General features: G+C 42.3%; 1 protein-coding gene and 1 long non-coding RNA gene across 3 annotated transcripts in view; one reads left to right on the top strand and one right to left on the bottom strand.

Moving 5' to 3' along the window:
• The window catches only part of chst11 (carbohydrate (chondroitin 4) sulfotransferase 11), an 87,557-nt gene that overhangs the window by 4,593 nt on the left and 63,356 nt on the right, over positions 1 to 19,608 (top strand). The gene's annotated exons all lie outside the window — the stretch shown is intronic.
• On the bottom strand, positions 8,497 to 11,832 carry LOC121890377. Of its 2 annotated transcripts, none has more exons than XR_006093761.1 (3): positions 11,584 to 11,832; positions 9,972 to 10,823; positions 8,497 to 8,709 (listed from the first exon to the last, which is right to left on the bottom strand). It is a non-coding gene; the product is annotated as an uncharacterized LOC121890377 (long non-coding RNA). The 2 variants fall into 2 exon arrangements; XR_006093762.1 differs by having other exon boundaries at positions 8,497 to 10,635; positions 10,743 to 10,823.

Raw genomic sequence — 19,608 nt, 5'->3', positions numbered from 1 at the left:
GCCGGTGACAGATCCAGTCTGCCTCCAGACTGCGTACATGGACAGCTGCGGACACCGCGGTTGCGTAGTAGTTCAGTTTAGAGTCTGCTTGCGCAGTAGATCGGCATCTACAGGAAGACAGCATAGTGGCCATCACAACCAATTGGAGGTAGGCGGATGCCCGCACGGATCCTATGCGTACGCCCTCTGATGATGAAACTTACATCACGCGGAACCTCATATACTCGCAGATGCAGAAAGTTCGGGTTGAGTCTCTGCTGGTCCTTTAAAGGCGTTGTAGCAGCTGAGATCAGAGGAGCTAATGAGACAGTTTGCTCAGTGGACTGTTTGTTTGGTTTCTTTGTTAAGTGCCTCCTGGATATTTTGGAGTCTGAGTGTGTTTGTGTGTGTGTGTGTACTAAGACTGCAGCTCTGTTCACCCACTGTAATGTGTCTTTTTTCAGCCTTTTATAGCTGTGAGTGGTAACATGCTTGTGCACCCAGGCCTCAAAGTCGCACGCTCCCACTTCACGTCTCCCACAAAGGCCTTGTGCCTCTGGAGCAGTCAGCTGTGCCCAGAGACAGACCTGAACAACCTATTTTTTGAAACTGTGTGTACAGTATGCCTGTGTGTGTGTGTGTGAGGGAGAGATTTCCATAACGACAGACATAGAACAAAGCCATGCTGGTTTGAAGCAAGGAATGGGAAAGTCTTGGGAAAGAATGAAATATTCCTGCCTGGAATTTCTACGGGAAACTCGAAATTCCTCACCTCCATTGGTCCGTGGCGTTAGTGTCAGCTGTAACTGATAGTACAGGGTGAGACTGCTGAGTTACTGGGGTCAGTGACCTCAAACACGGGACCCTTTAATTGCAGAAACGGGCTCAAATCCTCAAACCTGTCTATCTTGCTTCAGAGATTTTCACTCCCCAAAAAAGAACGCCATTGGTTGATTATACACAAGACAGGATGTGAGTAATGGAAATCACCCAGTGTAATTTACAGTATGACTGGGATATAAACATACCATACTTGTTGGTGTGGAACAGGAGACTAGGGCTGCAGCTAATGATTAATGTGTTTTTTTTTACGATTAATTATTCATGTGTTGAGTGCATAAAAGATGTGAAAAATGCTCATCACAAGTTCTAAGAGCCCAAGGTGATGGCTTTAAATGGCTTGTTTTTCCCGACCAACGGCCCAAAACCCAAAGATATTAAATTTACAATTATAAAAAAACAGAGAAAAACAGCAAAGCCTCACATTTGCAAACCTGGAGTCAACAAATATTTTGCATGACAAATTACTAAAAAGTTATTATTTTTAAGTAATTTGTGCTTATTCACTTCCTCAAACTTTAAATGAAATCATTGGAGACCTCTGTGCACAAATTGAATTGTTTTTTTTCCTGGTTCTCTATGACTGAATTGTGCCTGTTGTTTGTTGTGTATCGGAGGGCCGTCCCCCCTGTTTCAGTGTTCAACACAGAGCCTTTCTGATCTTATCACACACACAGAAAGACAGCTGAGAGTGGCGATGACCCGAATAGATGGAATAAGATAGACTTTGTTTGTGTGTGTGACTGCGGTCATGTTGCTGGGTGTGTTTGTGCAGCCCCCGTCATTGTCCCTTGCATCAGCGCACTCTTCTACCCTGTATGTGTGTGTGTGTGTGTGTGTGTGTGTGTGTGTGTATTGTGAGAGTGTATCCCGGATGTCCTGTTTGTGTGATCTTAGTGCAACTGCTGTTTTCCTGCCCAGCTCTGCTGCTAAATCCCGGATCAAACCTCCCTGCACATCAGGCAGGAGGGGGGTAAGAGAGGGGATGGGGGGGGGGGGCTCCCTGCTGTGTCCCGTTATGATTTTAGCATCTACATTTAATAGTAGTACAACCAGATTAGGAGCATCTGGCATTTTTTTTATATCATCAGCATCTTTCAAAATGTTCTGCCGGCATAATTCTTTGCTTGTAAAAAATGAGGCAACCACAGTGAAAATTGATTTGTGATTCTTTTCTTTTGATACGACCATTAAGGGATGCTGATGTTGGAATCTACACATAGTAGCTTCAACACCTCAGTTTTTCAGATTACAATCATATCAAGTCAAGTGCCAGAGTCACTTTTACATAAAAGTCAAGATCTTCAATGTTACTGAGTCAAACCTAGTAACATTTCTGTCACTTTTAACACAGCACCTGTCTGAACCGATGCCATCACATGAATGTAAAGGCTGCAACAGCACAAGATTAAATACAGATATGTTCATTGTTAAAAATGTTGCATAGTTAACATTTATTATCCACAAAGACAATGTATCAGTTTAATAAAATATGAAACATTGGTGAGGAGATTATTCTCATGTCACATCAGTCTGTTAAAAATTTGATTTTTTTTTTTTTACTTTGCCGAGTGATGCATAAGAGATAAACCCCCCCCTCCCCAAAAAAACTATCACTCTCTATTTCTATATTCTCATTTTTCATTCATACCGACTGCATGGGTGATTATAAATATCCAGTAAAAGGCTTTATATACAGCATATGAGCAAATCGGAATTCTCAGATCAAGAGATACAACTCAACATCTTAGTCATTCTGTGCTTGTGCACTATCTATCTATCTTGTGCACTACTAGAAAACAGCAACAGGCAGCAGAATCTCTACAAGATAAAACTGGTGAGAAGATTTATTAGGGTGAGCGTCCCTCGCTCTCACAACAGTCATTAATTAAAGGCAGCAGTATGCTTACAGGGTAAATCATAAAGAGCTCATCTGATGTCGGAATGGGATGTTTTTGTAACTGACAATCCGACTAGCGTACCCACTTCATGCAGTGATTGACCGGGTGTGTGGAGGTGAGAGAGTGGGCGGGAGCTGAACTTCTCTCTCAAACTTTCTTTTTTCATCCTTCACACATCTACTTCCATCTCTTTTTGTGTGTACAGTCGAGCGTGACATCACAAAAGTGTGCACCTTTACTCACATTTAAACAATGCATCTAATCTTTCTCTCAGAGTCTAGCTATTCAGGACAGGTAGGAACAGTTGCTTGTACACATGTTCGGACAACACTTTGCATGAATCAGTGATGCAGCCTTTGAGAGAACAGAAAACACTGTCACGCATCAGATGCCGAATATCGTGTGAGCATTGTGACTCTTTCTGACACTGTCCTGTCATGTCTGAATTAAGTCATTACATTATGGGATGTACACCATTGCAATCGCTTTAACAGACAGATAAAGCCAGCAATGTTTTGATCTCTCAGTTTGATCTCTCATGTCATATACTGCGAGGTAACATATGTCGACAGTCCATTATAACCTCAACTCTTTTGCACAGGCTTGTAAAAATCTCCAGAACCAACCAATCGTGGCAAACTCTGGTTATAATCAGGCTTTAAATAATGTAATGTCTTCCTTGGTTTAAGTGTTCCACATGTCTTCCTGAGTCTCTCTCTGAGTAATTCCAAGCAGACGGACTCTGCTGCCCCGCCGTCTGGAGTTTGGGTCAGGCAGCAGCCGGAGGCCCGGCACTGAAGACTCCTCATTCACTACACTGAGATGATGACCATCTGCATGAGCGTCTGTCTGGCAATGGAAGAGCTGCCACTGCCACAAAGGAAGACACACAAACACACGCACACACTTTTTGGATCACGATTGTGACCTAATATATCCTGTGAAAAAAGTTAACCTGGACTGGAAAGAGTTCCTCATTTTCCTAACCTTATGAGGACATTTTTCTCCTTGTGAGTATAGAAGTAGGACATCACACACATACACACACACACACAGAATGTCATCACTAACAGGATGGATGTTGCCTTTATAAAGTGATCTGCAGTTTGTTTGTATGACAGCAGGAGTTGAAGACTCACTTCAGTTCAGTCATGCTGCTTCACCAGGACAGTATGAGGAGTTGCAGACACCTTCAGATGAAGTTGTATTCTGGTTCCGGACCCCTCAATCGCCCTGCAGTGACCATTAACTCATTAACAGACACAGTGAGACATTCCCATATCATAGAACAACAAACAGGCTTATTCTGAGGGGAAACAATAGACTGTCTGCCGCCCTTCAGAGCGAACAAGTGTGTGTGTGTATGTGGGAGAGAATGGTCCATGCAGACCTATCCGCCTCCAGTTTTGCATCCCTGATAACTTCATCTGCATGTCATTGGCGAAGCCTCTCTGCCTGAAGGGATTTGCACAAATGACACACACACACACACACACAATCTCTCAGACACAGCAGACACATGGGAAAAGTGCCGTCACCCCACCCTCTTTCCTCCCTGAAAAACCACCGTCTGTCTGGAGATGAAGTGTGCTGTATCTGTGTGACCCTCCTGATCCAAGTTATACAACTGTGCGATTGCAACCAAACTATAATATCAAGCAGTGCAGGAAGTGTGTGTCCTCATGTCGAGGCACAAATGGGTGAAAGGTGTTGCGGCGCAGACGTCTTTATTTAACAGATGTTTTGGAGGGTTTCTCTCAGAGGATCATTTCCTCCGTCTTCCCATGAATCAGACGTGGGGAAATGATAGGAAATGTCAGCGTCAGCAACATTCTCTACACCCCGGCATCTGCCTCGAACGCATCGTAAAATGTGTCTCAGGTTGATCGGGTTGCTCAATGCGTGTTTTGACGTGTATCCATCCGCCTTTTTCCAAAGCAAAGAGCAGACAACAATACAAAAAGACCAGTCTTCTTCATGCATAATCATGCCGAAGTACATCTGCATATTTAGATATTTATATCTAAATTTCTTAATGTGATTGTGCTGGTTTTTAAGGCACATGCGCACGTGTGTGTTCGTGTGTGTGTAGGCAGGGTAATGGGTTAAAACCTTGTACAGCAATAAACTGAAACATGGCTACCATCTGTCAGACTTCCATGTTCCACACTGACATCTGGCATGTCTGTGGTTGTCCCTGTGTGTGTGTATGCGTGTGCGCGCGCAGGGGAAAAGGGTGTCTGCTACTGGAAGGAAAGGGACCGGTGCTTACAGTAATGGAGACTCCAAACAAAAGTGGATCTAGGGATTTTTAAAGGCGGCAGCTTCAAAGGCAGCAGCACAAACGTGAATTCTGAGGATTTCATTGACCAGACGTCACGTAACGAGAGTCAGTAAACTGCACACTCCTCAGGCATACAGTATATTGCTCTTCTGAAAGTATGGCAGGAGTGCAGGAGTTGAAAAGGTTCAACTTTTGTTGAGTCCAACTCTCTGTGGACTGTGTCGCTGCAGTTTAGGAAACCATTTAACATCCCACTGATTGGTGTTGATCTGTAAGCTTTCTGTAAGCACAGCAGATTTCCTACCAGAGAAGAGATAGTGTCGGGAAGGTCATTAAAGAATGTTGTGGCATCTTAGTCGGCCATTTTCACTTTGTTCCTCTGAGTGCACTGTACTCAAAACAATTTAAGGCTTGCTCACAACAGCATTTATAAGAGCCCAATTTCACACTAAAATCAATAATTTTCAATAGAATCTCTGTGATAAGTTTATTCATGGAGTCAAAATAAATCCGAGCAGCTCTTTCTCATGAAGTTCAACTTGTGCCACTAATAAGTTGCCAACCAAGAGTAATGCCGTCCTCTGACAGAACAAAATGAGTTAAAAAATGGAAGAAGTTTCATGTTAGCTGGATCACACAAGCCGCAAGTATTCACTACATTGCCAAGATTCCAGCACCAAACTTTTTGTGAGGACAAAAATAACCAATGTACTACTTTCTGCAGTGACACTTGCACAGCAGAAACTTTTTGTTTCTGTTTTGTGCATTTAACACATGCACCTTTTGTCTTTTACAGAGTGAATGCTAATTGGGCTTTCTTTGGGCTCCACTAGCTTTTTGCTAACAAGTGGAAGTTGCTACCTTAATTGAATTGTAAATTAGAAAGATGATTTATGAGATAGTTTTCATTTGTTTTATGTTTCCCCCGTAATTGATCAGTGGAGGAGTAAGGGTCTCTCTCATGCTTTTTTCTCACATATCAGCATCTGATTGTTTCTTTTTTCTAACATTGTCGGTAATGGAGGCTTATTTCAGATGAGATTGGGAGCCTCCACTATACAACACTGCAGGAAACCCTGGTGCAGTACTGTACTTAAGCATTTATATTAAGCCAATCTTTGGGATAGAAGTGAATCATTTCCCCTGATGTAAAGCAAATGCATTATATCATTCTTTAACAAAACTGCATTAAAAGGACAAAAATACCAATATCTGTTAAAAGTAGGTTGCAAAAATTGCTGTCTAAAAGAAATGAAATGACCTTTCTTCCCCAAAGCCAAATCATTTTAATTTAACCAAATAAGGTGAAATATAAGATCTTAATTATATGGAATGAAACAGTAATCTCTGTTACAGACACATGGATAAGATCGTTGTGTAATTACAGAAAAATCTGAGCACAGCCATGCATCAGGTTGGGGCGGGTGGTGGTGTGGGGTCAGTGCTACTGTATATCTTGTCTGACGATCTTAAACTTCCTAGTTGCACCCCTGGGTGTCTGTGTATGTGCGGAGTGCTGGCATGTTGATAAGTGTATAGTGGGAGTAGAATAGTTCCCCGTGGTCATTATGCACGGCTGCCCCGGCTTGTCCACAGGCCCGCAACAGAAGGCGGGGATGGGAATGTAATCACATTGCTGCTGCCGATAAATATTGATTTGGTTGTTAGGTTTTAGCCCCGAGCAGTAAGTCGGGAGTGTGAGCGTCGTGCGTTAACCACATTTGGGCATTAATAACAGCAGAGCAGGGGGAGAAGGGGCATTTTTAGGCGGTGACTGAACTGCTTTCAGGCCCGATCTCACAGTCAATGTTTACCTCTGGAGTGCAAGGAGCCAGGGGAGTGTGTGTTTGTGTGGAAGTTCTCAGGACGTCTGAGAAAGCTTACAGTGTGCCCAAAGGGTGACATATTTCCCTCTAAAGGATAAAGCAACAAATGTGTGTATGTGTGACTGGAATCCTTATCTTTCCGAATGTCAACGCATTGATTTAGGAATTAGGAAAGTAACTGGGCATGGTGAAGCACTCAGCTCTTTGAAAGTCAACCCAAAACAGCCTACATTGGTGTGTGTGTGTGTCTGAGAGAGAGAGAAAAGAAAGAGGGTGACAGTGTGTGTTGGTGTCCTTGGTTGCCAGATGTAGACAGCATGGCGTAAGAGAAGTGAATCATGGCTTTAATTAAGAGGAGGAGGGCTGAGCTGTGTCTCATTAAAAGACTGGTAGAGGAACATTGGAACTGGCCTGCCTCTACACCAGCTACTGGGACGCTTTACAGATCAACTGGGAGGAACTTTCCACTCCTCCTCTTCCTCCCCCTGCCTCTCTGGATTTTGACTCATTCTGTTCACCAAAGAAATAATCCACTCGCAGATACTCTTTAAAGCCTGCTAAATGTCATCAGTCTTTGGTATTCTGGCCATTCTAGGAGGGATTTTGTGACGAAGTGTGGCAATTAACTTTTCCAGTGTACCTACTTTCTGTCAATGGGCCCTGTCTTGTTCTACTTCAGTTAGAGATTTCCAGATTAGAAGAGCAACAGTGGGGATAAATTTAAGACCATTAAAGGGGAATTCTAACAATTTTACACATGAAGGTCAGTTTCCTAGTCTTAGAGAGTATTACTCAGCGTCTGAAAGAAAAGTTGTATAATGTCTTCTGTGGCTCTGGGGAAGCTTTGTCAAGTCTAAAAATATAACTCTGTGTCATCAAGGTTATCTCAGTTTGTAGACTACAAATTTATAACAGGAAGCTTTGGGCGTGCATTTTGAAAAAGAGGCATTTACCAGGCAAGAGGACTTTAATGAAAAGATTCAATTACATTATGGGAAATGTAGGATCTAGTGTATTTGGAGCTTACCCCGTATTGATCATTCCTTTTTGAATCTGTCCTATGTGAGTCCCCCAACTTTATAGAAGTTCAACACTGGATCACTGGAGTGCCCTTTAAAAAGTAAAAGTAAGAATTTCCTGCTTGCATTATGGTCTAATTTCTCCTACTGTTGGTGTAAGAACATTTCTTAATGTCTCTTTCTTGATGGATTTCTCTCTGTATGAGTGTTGAAGGTCGGTTTTGGCGCTAGGTAAAAGCCTCTTTGATTCTGAGAGACTGACACCAAAACCTGACAGCTGTGATGTCTCCATTTTGCCAGCTCATTCACAGGAATATGAAAAATACAAATACCAATGCCATTCCAATACACACAAAATGGAAAATGTATCAGGGAAGTGTTTTAGGCTAGGTTTTAGGTTTTGTTTGTTACCTCGATTAGTATTTTCCTTCTCTTTTTGCTGTTTTTATCGATTCTTGACAGCTCTTAGATTCCACCACAGTTTCTGATGTGTTAAGTGAAATTACTTTTCAAAATTGCTGACACAACAATTAAAATCTGCAGAGATTAAACCATTATGTGCAGTTCTACCTGATTAACTGTGCAGCCTCCTCACACCTCCTACTCATTTTCCCAATACCCTTCCCTCTTCTTTCTCCTTGCCTTTATGCATCTCTATTTCCCATTATCCGTCCATCTGGGCTCAGTGTCGGGGGAGTTTTTCCAGCCACGGTTCCTCTGCCAGCGTGGCCGGTTTGGCTGGAGGAGCGGTGGATGCTGCCACCGGCCTGCTGCAGACTCTACGGTGCGGCATGGCAGGGCAGCGCAGAGCCTGGTCAGCTGGCTGCTCCAACCGAGACTCAAAGACTCTTCTCATGTCCCTCCAAAGAGGTCAGGGCGGACATGTTGGCAGAGCAGAGCAAACAAAACTCTCCTCATCACTGACTCAGCAAAGAGTGGGCATACACATGCACACACACACACACACACACACACACACACACATCTGCCTTAACAAACCTTGAAGATGAAGCTATAGTGTGGTTTGACAAGCCAATCTTGCTGCACAAATGAGCTCATTCTCTCAGAAAGATTGCCGCCCTTTGGAGCATGAATGTGCTCATGGCAATGTACCTGTTAGATTATGTGATTGTTGACTTTGAGCTGAAGATGGCACTAGAGGTGAGCTCATGGAGTGTCCAAAATAGAAATGATTCATTCTCTGGGGAGCATGACCATTGGTTTTAATACTCCATGTACACAAGTGGAAATTGGGGCCTGTGGGAAGGTGCTATAGAAAGGTCAAGTGAGTCACAAATTGAATGGAAATCTAGCCAACAGTTTTTGGGTTACCAATGGACCAAAGTGTTGGTCAAGGTGACATTTTGACCTAACAGAGACAAAATCATTAGTAATTGACCTTTCTGGATCATGAATATAGTTTCAAGGATGTTCTAGAAAGTCTTGGACAGAACGATATATTTAAACACCAACTAAATGACAGACTGACTTGCAATGCCGTTCTTCAGCCAGGGTAAAACAATGACTCCAAATTTAACCAAGTACATGTCGCCGTCATTCTGTCTGATGAGCTATTGTAGCTGCTGTTCAGGAAACTCTTCAAAATTCTGCTGATTAGTGTTGATTTGCTCATGGCGGCAAAGTAAATTTGAGCATCGCTTTCTTGTGGAGTTCCACTTCAGTGAACTTTGAAATGCAAATTTGTGCCATTGACTGACTTCTGACAGAACAAAGTGAGTACAAAACAGAGGCACTCTCACACAAATTTGGCATCTTAACCTGCAAATAGTCACTGTGTCGCCAAGCTTACAGCACCAAACATTTTTCAGAGGGTACAAAAGAAAATTTGCAGTGCTACTTTCAGGAGTGAGCGGACATGAAGGTGGCAATTAAATTCATTAAAAAGTGCTTGAATCAGTGCCCCATTTCAAATTGCACTAATGCTCTAACCAACATCTAGACCAATGGAGTAATGGACTGACTAACAATCCCTTCTTCAGCTTAGCTAATGAACAAAAAAATTGTCAAACTTTCCCACGAACCCTTTCTCTCTCTCTCTCTCGCTCTTTTTCTTGATTACCCACACACACACACACACACACACACATATTCACAATCCCACCTCCCCTCCAAACCACTGTGAACGTAGCGTCTGTGGTGCAGCGTCTGGCAGGGTCACTCCAGGACACACTATGCCTGAACATGAATGAGAGGAGAGGGAGCAGGAAAGGAGGGATAAGTGGAAAGAAACAGACGCAGAAATAGAGGAAGCAGAGGAGGACACAGGAAGTTATGACAGCAGTTGCGAGAATGGAGATCACGCGATGGCATCAAGGATGCAGAGACTGAGAGAAGAGAAGACAGCAATAACAGATGGGGAGAAAAAAATAGATCCCAGAACTAATGGACAGTATTAAAGTAAAGCAGACAGTCCTTCCACTTCCTTTAGAAGTTTTCTTTATTAGAACTGAATGTAGATAAGCTTTACTAAATGAACTGATCTACAGATTGAGCTAGTCCTTCTAACCCCTGGTTGAGCTGATTGGCAGCCTCTGTCTCATGCCCCAGGTATTGTTAGTGCTTGCGTTTCTCAAAATCATGACCATATTTTCCTTAAACCCCATTGCTTCCTGTCATGAAGATGATGTTGACATTGTCTTCCATCTCTGGTCTCACTTTGGGTGTGTTTTTTTTCTCTTTGGCTTTGTGAAGGCAGATAACATGAAGGAAGTGATTTTCTATCTTCCAGCTTTCACTCCCTCTGCCATGTGCTATATGGAGAAACTCTAACAGCCAGTTCAGATCAAATATTAACAAGGAGACAAGTTAAAGCTAGTAAATATCCTACAAAAGAGTGCCAGAATGTGTAACCAAGCATGGAACTGCTGCATACCTTTTCCATTGCCATTCCCCTGCACCACACTTTGTACCATGTACTGTTGTACTTTCTTGTTGATTAGCTGCAGAATCACAGCTGTAGAGCAAAGAGGAAATTAACTTAGCTTAGACCGGAGGTAAAGGGAAACAGCTAGCCTCACTCCCCTCAGAGTTCAAAAATACACTTACCCACACCTTAATAGCTGATTAATTAACAAGTTCTATTGCATTTGTTTTAGTTGTACAAAAACAGAAAAGTAAAAACTTCAGGTTGTGGTTTTAAGGTCTGGACACACCATGATTTAAATGCTCAAATTTCACCGCAATTCAATTAGTTCCAATGGAATCGCTGCAATCAGTGGATTTAAGTAAATCTGCTGATATGTTTGCCATAAAGTTCCATCTTTGTAAACTTTGACCTGCAAATTTGCACCATTGACCAATAGCAAACAGTCTTGACAGTGCTGACATTTGAGAGTCCAAAATGGAGGTAGCTATTAGCTGTGTTGTACCGTTCATTTTTATTTAACCACCTCTATCGCAGTACAAACTGCTCCACAAAAAAGGAATGGTTTGCAGACAGACATGAGAGCTAACTGACCATTAGCAAGCTTGCTAGCTTAGAGACTTTTATTTTCCCACTTCACTTCCCGCTTTCCAACTTCAATAACATTTTATCGACAAATTAATGTGCAATGATGAACAAAATGCTCAGAGGGAGTAAAAAAAACAGTAGAGAGAAAAAAGACAGAAGCTTTGGGAGCTATTGTGACCGACTAGTGCTAGCCAGTCGCACTGGCTAGCGAGTTAGCGGTTAGTTTTCCAGCTACAGCAGTTCACCAGGCTTCCAGACCCACCTTTTTGACGTGGACAAGTGGATGTCACTTTGTGGTTTGACTGCCGCTTTACCGGGTTTTACATGCTGTAACTATTTCCTGGTTCACAGCCACCTCACACAGTGACTTCCTGGGATCTTGTTGTCACCTGTTAGTTTCTCCTTGCTTCCAGTCTAAACTAACCATTTCCTGGCTACGGCGCCATAATTAATGCACAGACAAGACAGTATTAATCTTGTTATCTAACTCAGCAGGATAGCCTCCTCTCCTGTTTTGTGCTGTAAAAATGCATCTCCGTGCTGATTTCCCTCCAAAATCAAATGCTCACAGTAAGACGCAGCGAGAGACAGCTGAGAGGCAGACAAGCTCCTCTGTGATAGCCACTCTTCACAGTAATTATAATAATGTCTCAAAATGAATGTACTTATGTCTTGAAAAGGCCACATATAGCACCTTTAAAAGACAAGGCAGAGTTGTTTGTGAGTCTGCTTATGGTACTGGAGAGTCTGAGCTGGGCTCCGGCCAAACCACATCCAGACAAGCACACGTCATAATACCAGAGGGTTAATGACAGCTGTCTGCTCCTTAGATCTCTAATGTAGTCTGCTTCTCTTCTCTTCTCTTCTCTTCTCTTCTCTTCTCTTCTCTTCTCTTCTCTTCTCTTCTCTTCTCTTCTCTTCTCTTCTCTTCTCTTCTCTTCTCTGTGATATAAATGGGTCAGCACAGGTTATCTAATCTTGTCCTGAGCTTTACATGAGTCAGATTTTATATGAAAAGTTAATAGAGCACAGAAAGGGTAACTTACTGTGTCTAGCTACTATAAAAGTGTAGCGTGTATAACTCTTCTGTATTTCCAGCAAAATTTCATCCCATACCACTATAAATTCTAGCTTCTTGATCCCAGAGATTGCTGCATGATTATAGAGCTTTAGTTGCTGCATCAACTCTTTATGTGGTGAGTGAATAAAATATAAGAAATCCTGTTACACCAGACTCTCCAGATAAACCCAACACTGCAAAAACCGGGTTTATTGATGAAGTTGAAGCAGAACTGTTTAACAGGGAATTGATCCAATTTCTAGCATAGGTCTGTAGTTTAAAGGAGTACTCCATCTAAAATCTATATTCATCAGCAAATATTCATCTCCAGCAGTTATATTGAATTCATTTGTTGTGTGTCACTGGGCGAGATAGATCTAATAAAATATGCGTCACTATTGCTGTCAAACTGTACAATATCAATTTGAGGCTGTTAGATTGAGCGATGAACGCCTGGTCAATCATTATGTAGCGTCGTAACATTAGTGTAAATAGAAAAAAGTATGTGAGAGGAGAGTCATGTCATCAGCTCGCATCATCCATCTGCACTGCTCTCTGATTGGTTGGTATGTAGACAACATCTTTAGAATGTGGCCCTAAATTTCTGATACTGTCTGAATTTTGTTGCAAAAACTATAAATCGGTGAAGGCCCCCAGACACCCCATATATGGACTCATGCCATGAAAGTTCAGTCTTTTTAGAGCCACCTGTCAAACCTGCTGGTAGTGGATATTTAAAGCAAAAGATAGATTTTCACGGTGATGTGTTTTGGAAATACAGATGCAGACAAGGTCTGGGTGAATGGAGACAACCTCTATGACTAATACTAATAATATATTATTTTGTCTTCTCTTCTCCTCTCTGTTTGCCTCTGGCTTTTCCTGTCCTTTCTTCTCATCTCAACTTTGATCTTGATCCATTTTTCCTCCCTGTTTCCTAACTTTTCTCTTTTCCACTCCTCTCTTTTCCACTCCTCTCCTCTCCTCTCCTCTCCTCTCCTCTCCTCTCCTCTCCTCTCTCTGTCCCTCATGACAGAGCTCAGGTGCTTTCACCAGGCAGCCCAGGAGAACCTCAGAGTAATCTGTCACTCTCCGCCTGAGAAGGCCCATCTGTGCTTGTGTGTGCATATATGCGAATGGTATATGTACCTGAAGGTTATCCGTCTGTGTGCTTCATGAATAACCAGTGACGGTGATTAGAGGATATTTATGTGAACTAGCTGGGCATCTGTTACCTGCTGATAGAAGCAGTGAAGGATGGAGGGAGCATCAAGTAGAAAGAGGAACAAAGTGACAGAGAGAGATAGCAGAGGAGTGGGGAAACAAATGCACAAAGCTTTTACACCTTCCTCCTACTACCAGCTTGCTTTGCAAGCGGGATGGGGTTGCCATAGTGATGGGGAGGGAGCGTGGCAACGGGAGCAGACCGACGTCCCGGTTGGATGGGGTCCGCCCAACACGGAAGCGTAGCATGAGTGTGACTTCTGACAGTGACATGTCTGGAGAAGCTTTGTTGGAGTCTGTTTTCACCTTGTGTTTTCGGTGTGGGGGTTTGTATACGTCTGCGCTGTACAGAGATGAAGATGATAAATAAATTACATCTAAAGAAAGAGAAATGTCTATATTTACCAACACTGTGAGATGAAAACCCTCATCATGTTGACTTTTCAGAGACTGAGATCAGCAGCCTTGTTTACTTCATGACCACGGTGCATTTTTGAGTTTATCCAATGGGGTTTTGAAAGGGTTTCATTAGCCAAAGCATGTATAATTTTCTCAACCCATAGAGACCGTTATAATCCTTTAATTGGGGTTTAAATATATAAAAATGACCAAATCTGGAGTTAAGGTTTCCACGTGGCGTTGGCGATAATAGCTAGAAAAGGAAATGAGGTTTAAATGAAATGATTAAAGATGATGCATCACACTCTCTGCAATTCTGTGTATGTCAGTTCTTTATTTACCTTAACTATAAAGGGCTTTTTTTAAAAACAGTCTTAAATACAATTCTGCACTGGACAAGCTGTCCTGACCCATGCTGCTTTCATCCTGGCACCCCTTCGTCCTTGGGACCCAACCAGAGATGCCCCCCAACAACATTATAGCTTTCTTCTTTCTTTCTTCTTCTTCTTCTCCTCTGTCCCTTCTGCACTCTCTCCCCCTATATCCTTACACACACACACACACACACATCACCTACCCACATTAACACACATACATGTTGTTTTGTCCTGGTTATTGTCTGTCTGGTTGCTTATGGGCTGTTGTTTTAAGTGAAAAAGTGCGAACCTATCCTTTAAAATAGAGACAAGCTTAAAGGACCAGTGTGTAGGATTTAGTGCCATCAACTGAATACCCCTCCCCACCCCCCTCTCCTTCCAAACATGTAGGAGAACCTACGGTGGCCAAGAAACTTGTGAAGTCATTTTATTTTTTTTCTCTTTCTTGCTTTTAATGTGAAATAACAGCAGGAAATGTTCAGTTTCAACAACTGCAGCTTAACACTGATCAACAATCTGCAAAGTAAGTAAAAAGAGTTAAAAAGAGAAAACTCAGAAAGAGCAACTCAGAGCAGCAGAGTGTGATATGACTCTGCTCTGACTCTGACGTTGTACTGATAGAATTAGTAATGTGCTTTATGAGGGTAAATCAACCAGGGTAACTATATACTGCATGGCTGGGTCTTTCACTTTCTTCCTTCTGCGTCGCCCTCTTTGACTCTCTCTCTCTCAGCCTGTCTCTCTGCACCTATCCACGCCCACTTGTATATCCTCTCTGTCACATTTTGAATTGTGATGACTTGGACACATGTTTTCTGTTTCGGTGCCACCCGGGATCGATTTCCCCACACGTCCTCCTTGCCAAGTCATGGCTGCAGTCAGCTGTCGACCTGAAACACCTAAGGTGCTGCTCCGTATCCCTGCGCCGTGTCTCTCAGGTTCCAGCGGCTCATTGAATCATTCTCAGTCACTCACACACACGCAAACGCACGCTAACACATGGGCACACAGGGCCATAATTTCCCCCCGCTGTCTATTTTAAGAGGACTTGCAGTCCTGGAAAAAAAACACACACACTATAATTTAGTGGTGCATAACTGCAGTGTTGCAAGAGCAGGCGGCATTAAAGGTATCTGAGTGCACTGAGAGAGAAGGCCAGACAGACACAGCGGGACAACACACATACAAATGACTCAGTACTTGTGTCCTTCATTCATCTCTCACTCAGGCCAATGCTGTGTTCTTGCAAATTAGCTCTTTGCGTTTCCTGTCAGTCGCTCTATAAAGAAATGAAAATACTGCCATCCACTAAAATATCTGAAATGGCTCAGTGCTCACATGGAGACAGATGCATTTGTCAGAGTTTTTTGGCTGTCCTGTTGTTATTGTTTGTTCTGTGCTCAGGACGGCGTGCAGCGATAAACAAATGAAGGCTAAAGTCGGCAGCGTGTCCGGTAATCTGTCTTCCTGTTTCTGGGCGGCTGTCAGTGGGAAACAAAAGATGAAACAAAGGGCCAGAAACGTAGCCCCTCCGTTCACACGTCCCACCCCCCCTCCGTGTTTTGTGTGAAAGTGTGGCGTTATGGAGGTGACACTGAAGAAGAAGTGAGAATAGTAGCAGGCAGCTGCTATGTCAAGGTGCCAGTATACTCCTTCAGAACTGCTTGTTGGATGCTCAAAGAGTTTCTGAAACGTGCCCCCCACCCCCCCACCCCACCGCCATACCCTTTTTACAGTAACATCAGAATTGAGGAGGGGTTGTGTCTTTCAATTTCTTCAACTTTCTGAAACTGTCAGTCCAATATATTTTCCCCGTATTTTGACAATTATCACTCCTCCCTTCTCTCTACGATGGCCAGTTTTTCACGCCACCTTTGGGTGAGGCAGTTCTGAACAGCTGGAAACACTTTTGCCCACCGACATGGTCGGACAAAACGTTGCACAAACCAGTTCTTTTCTAGCAAAACCAGCCTCTGAAGTTGTGAGCTATCTGTTTTGGTTAGGTTGTGATGAATCAGGGCTGTTGCACCAGACCTTGGGAGGCAGGAGGTATAATGTGGATATGCAGGCGGGTTTGAAGAGTTTTGTTTGTGTGAAAACTGACGCACATTCCAGCAAGTAATACTTACAGTCAAGCATTAAGAAATTGTTACCAATTTTGAGTCATGACATGTGTTAACCCTCAAAAACTGATACTGGTAAGTACCTCAGAAATCCAGCATTGTTTGGGTCATATTTGAAAGACATTAAGGCCACTAAAGGCCAGTTTTCTTCCTCACATTTAACAAACCGGGTCAAAAATACAACTATAAGCTTGATAATAATCCAACTCATTAGCTCTTCTCTTCTACACTCTGTATGCATCATTTCCTGTTCATGCATTAAATTAGCATATTTGCCAGGTATGTGAGATGAAGCAAGGATATAAAGGTTATAGAGCAACACTTGGTGTGAATTCGTTAAATGGCTCAGCAGTGCCAGGGAAATATTTTACTTTTTTATTTGATATTCAGACAGAGAGAGGGTTTGATTCAAAAATTAATTCTTGGCTCCTTTTTCAAAAAAAGGAGTCAAATAGTCAAATAGGAGTCAAATAGTCTTCCTTTCTTACTCACCCTCATTTTTAGTCAGTTATCATGTAAAAATAACAAGAAATTGCTGTGTAGACCATGGTTTTTGGCCCCTGGTCAGATTAAGTAAAGAATCTTGAGAATAAACCTTTGCCTTTGATAATTTATGATGGGCATTTGTTGTAATTTATGAAATATTGTAGATTAAAAAGATAAATGACAACCCTTTGATAGAAATAATTGCTGTAGCTTTACTACTTTGCAAACAAATCTAGTGGTAATAAGTCTTTAGTATCACATGAGCAGTCTGCAATTTGCTGCACATGCATTCAGTGTCTAAGCAGGTGTCCAGACTAAAAATAGCACTGATTTTGTTTTGTTCTGCCCTAACCAAACAGTAGCGAGTGATGCATCTGTCCCACCATTTTTGTTGGACACATAAGCTGTTGTGCTAAGAGTTTATAACCAATAACCAGTACAGCTTTGTCAAACAAATCTACTCTGTTTACCATTTTGCAGCCATTTTTTCTTATGCTACTTTTCATGATGATCATTTTTAAATTCTAAATTCCAGTTTCTTTCCAATTGGCAGAAATAGCCGTCTATCAGTCAATGAATCTTTATTGTTCCCAAGGGGGAAATTTGGTTTGCAGCCAGGTGACATCAGTCATAAGAAACAAAAACAGTAACAACAGTCAAACACACAATACAGTGAAACACAAACAAGATAACAGACACAATTCATACCTTCCTTCCAGGGAATAATCTCCTCGCAAGCCATCCTACCCGGATTATATAACAATCAAAGACTAAAACATTTCTAGAGTTGAGTAAAGAAAAAGTATGGCAAGAGTTCCACCAGCTTCCTCCAACTGGCTGAACAAAGGATGATCGGGGCAAGCCGGAATAGCCTCAGCATCCTGAGAATATGCTTATTATAGATGTCAGAGAGCCGAACCGGGCACACTCCAGTCCTTTTACTGGACACTATGGCAAGACTGTCCAACAATCTATTTTTGTCAGACAGACTGAGGTTTCCATACAACACCACAATGCAAAAAACTAAAACGGATTCAATGAAACTGCGATAACACAGAGTCATTGTGGATCCACAAACAGTAAAAGAGTTCATTTTTCTAAGAAAAGAAAGACGCAGTCGAGCTTTCCTATAAATAACATAAATAACAGTTATTTGCTATCAATAACTGTCCCAGGATATTTGTAATCATCTACCAGGCTGATTTCAGCCTTGTATGATTTACTGCTGGACAGGAGGGGTATGGGGAAGTGGGAGGACGGGAGGGGGATTTCCTGAAATCTACAATCATGTCTGTTTTGGTAACATTAAGAGAATGACTGATGACACCATTATCCAAAGTCTCTAACTACAGCACCATGACCTTGTTCCTGCTCCTGTAAAAGGCTGAAAATCACTGAATCATCAGCAAATTGTACAATACGCTGATTCTTAAACAGACTCTGGCAGTGCACGAAGCCAGAAGTGTTTCAGTCAATGAACAAATCAGAAACACTGCATTTAGAGGTCTGGAACCAGGCTGCAACTTCATCTGAAGGTGTTTGCAACTCCTCATACTATCCTGATGATGCAGCATGACTGAACTCAAGTAATTCCTCAACTTCTGCAGTCATACACACAAACTGCAGATCATTTTATGAGGGCAACATCCATCCTGTTAGTGACGATAGTTTATGTGTGAGCGGAGAGGAACTCCAAGTATAATGAAAGGGGAATTGAGAAGAAAGCCAAAAGGTAATAGGTTCATTTCATTTGGAGGTGTAATAAGGTATTGATTTCCCTAAATGTAAGCAGAGATGAAAGCAAAGTGGCAGTTGCTGCTGAGGAAGAAACTAATGAAGAAGAAAATGACAACATGCACTCTTGCATGAGAGGGGAACACTATGCTATAAACAACCTATTAACAGAATTATGTTCCTGATGTTTTGTATTGGTGACACACACACACACACACACACACACACACACACACACACACACACTCTATAGCTTTTTACCTACCTTGAAAACAATTTACAGGTAATGATGAAGACTGTGGAAATGAATGTGACTCATCTCATTATCTTTATAATGCAGTGTGCATGCTGCTATAGTCACACACATTCCAATGCACGGGCATAAACAAACGCACTCCTATACACTTATTGTTAATATTTAATACCCATTGTTGGTCGTGCAGATGCACACTCAACCACACACGTCATATTTACCCATCCCTACACACTTAAACCCAGCTTAATACACACACCATCTCAACATACACACACACACTTACTGTCTGAACCCATTTTCAGCTGTACACACCACAACCCTGACTCTAAACCACTTTAGCCAGAGCACGGACACACAATCTGAGGACACAAAAATTCACTTTCAAGCTATTTTCAACCATACAAACTCACACACGCCCATACACACACACACACCCATGTGCATCGTTGACGTACGCACTAATTTCAGAACTATTTTCAGCTGTGCACATACACACACACACACCATCCATAGGCATAAACACTCGTTTTCAAATATGCACACACACACTTTAAATCTATTTTCAACCACACACACACACTCATACATCATCCCAAGCCATATCCCCTCCGCTCCCTGCTGATTAAGG

The sequence above is a fragment of the Thunnus maccoyii genome, chromosome 23 (genome assembly GCF_910596095.1).
Source record: "Thunnus maccoyii chromosome 23, fThuMac1.1, whole genome shotgun sequence".
NCBI classification, from domain to species: Eukaryota; Metazoa; Chordata; class Actinopteri; order Scombriformes; family Scombridae; genus Thunnus; species Thunnus maccoyii.
The sequence above is the reverse complement of the archived record's forward strand: the minus strand, read 5'-3'. Positions and strand labels throughout refer to the sequence as shown.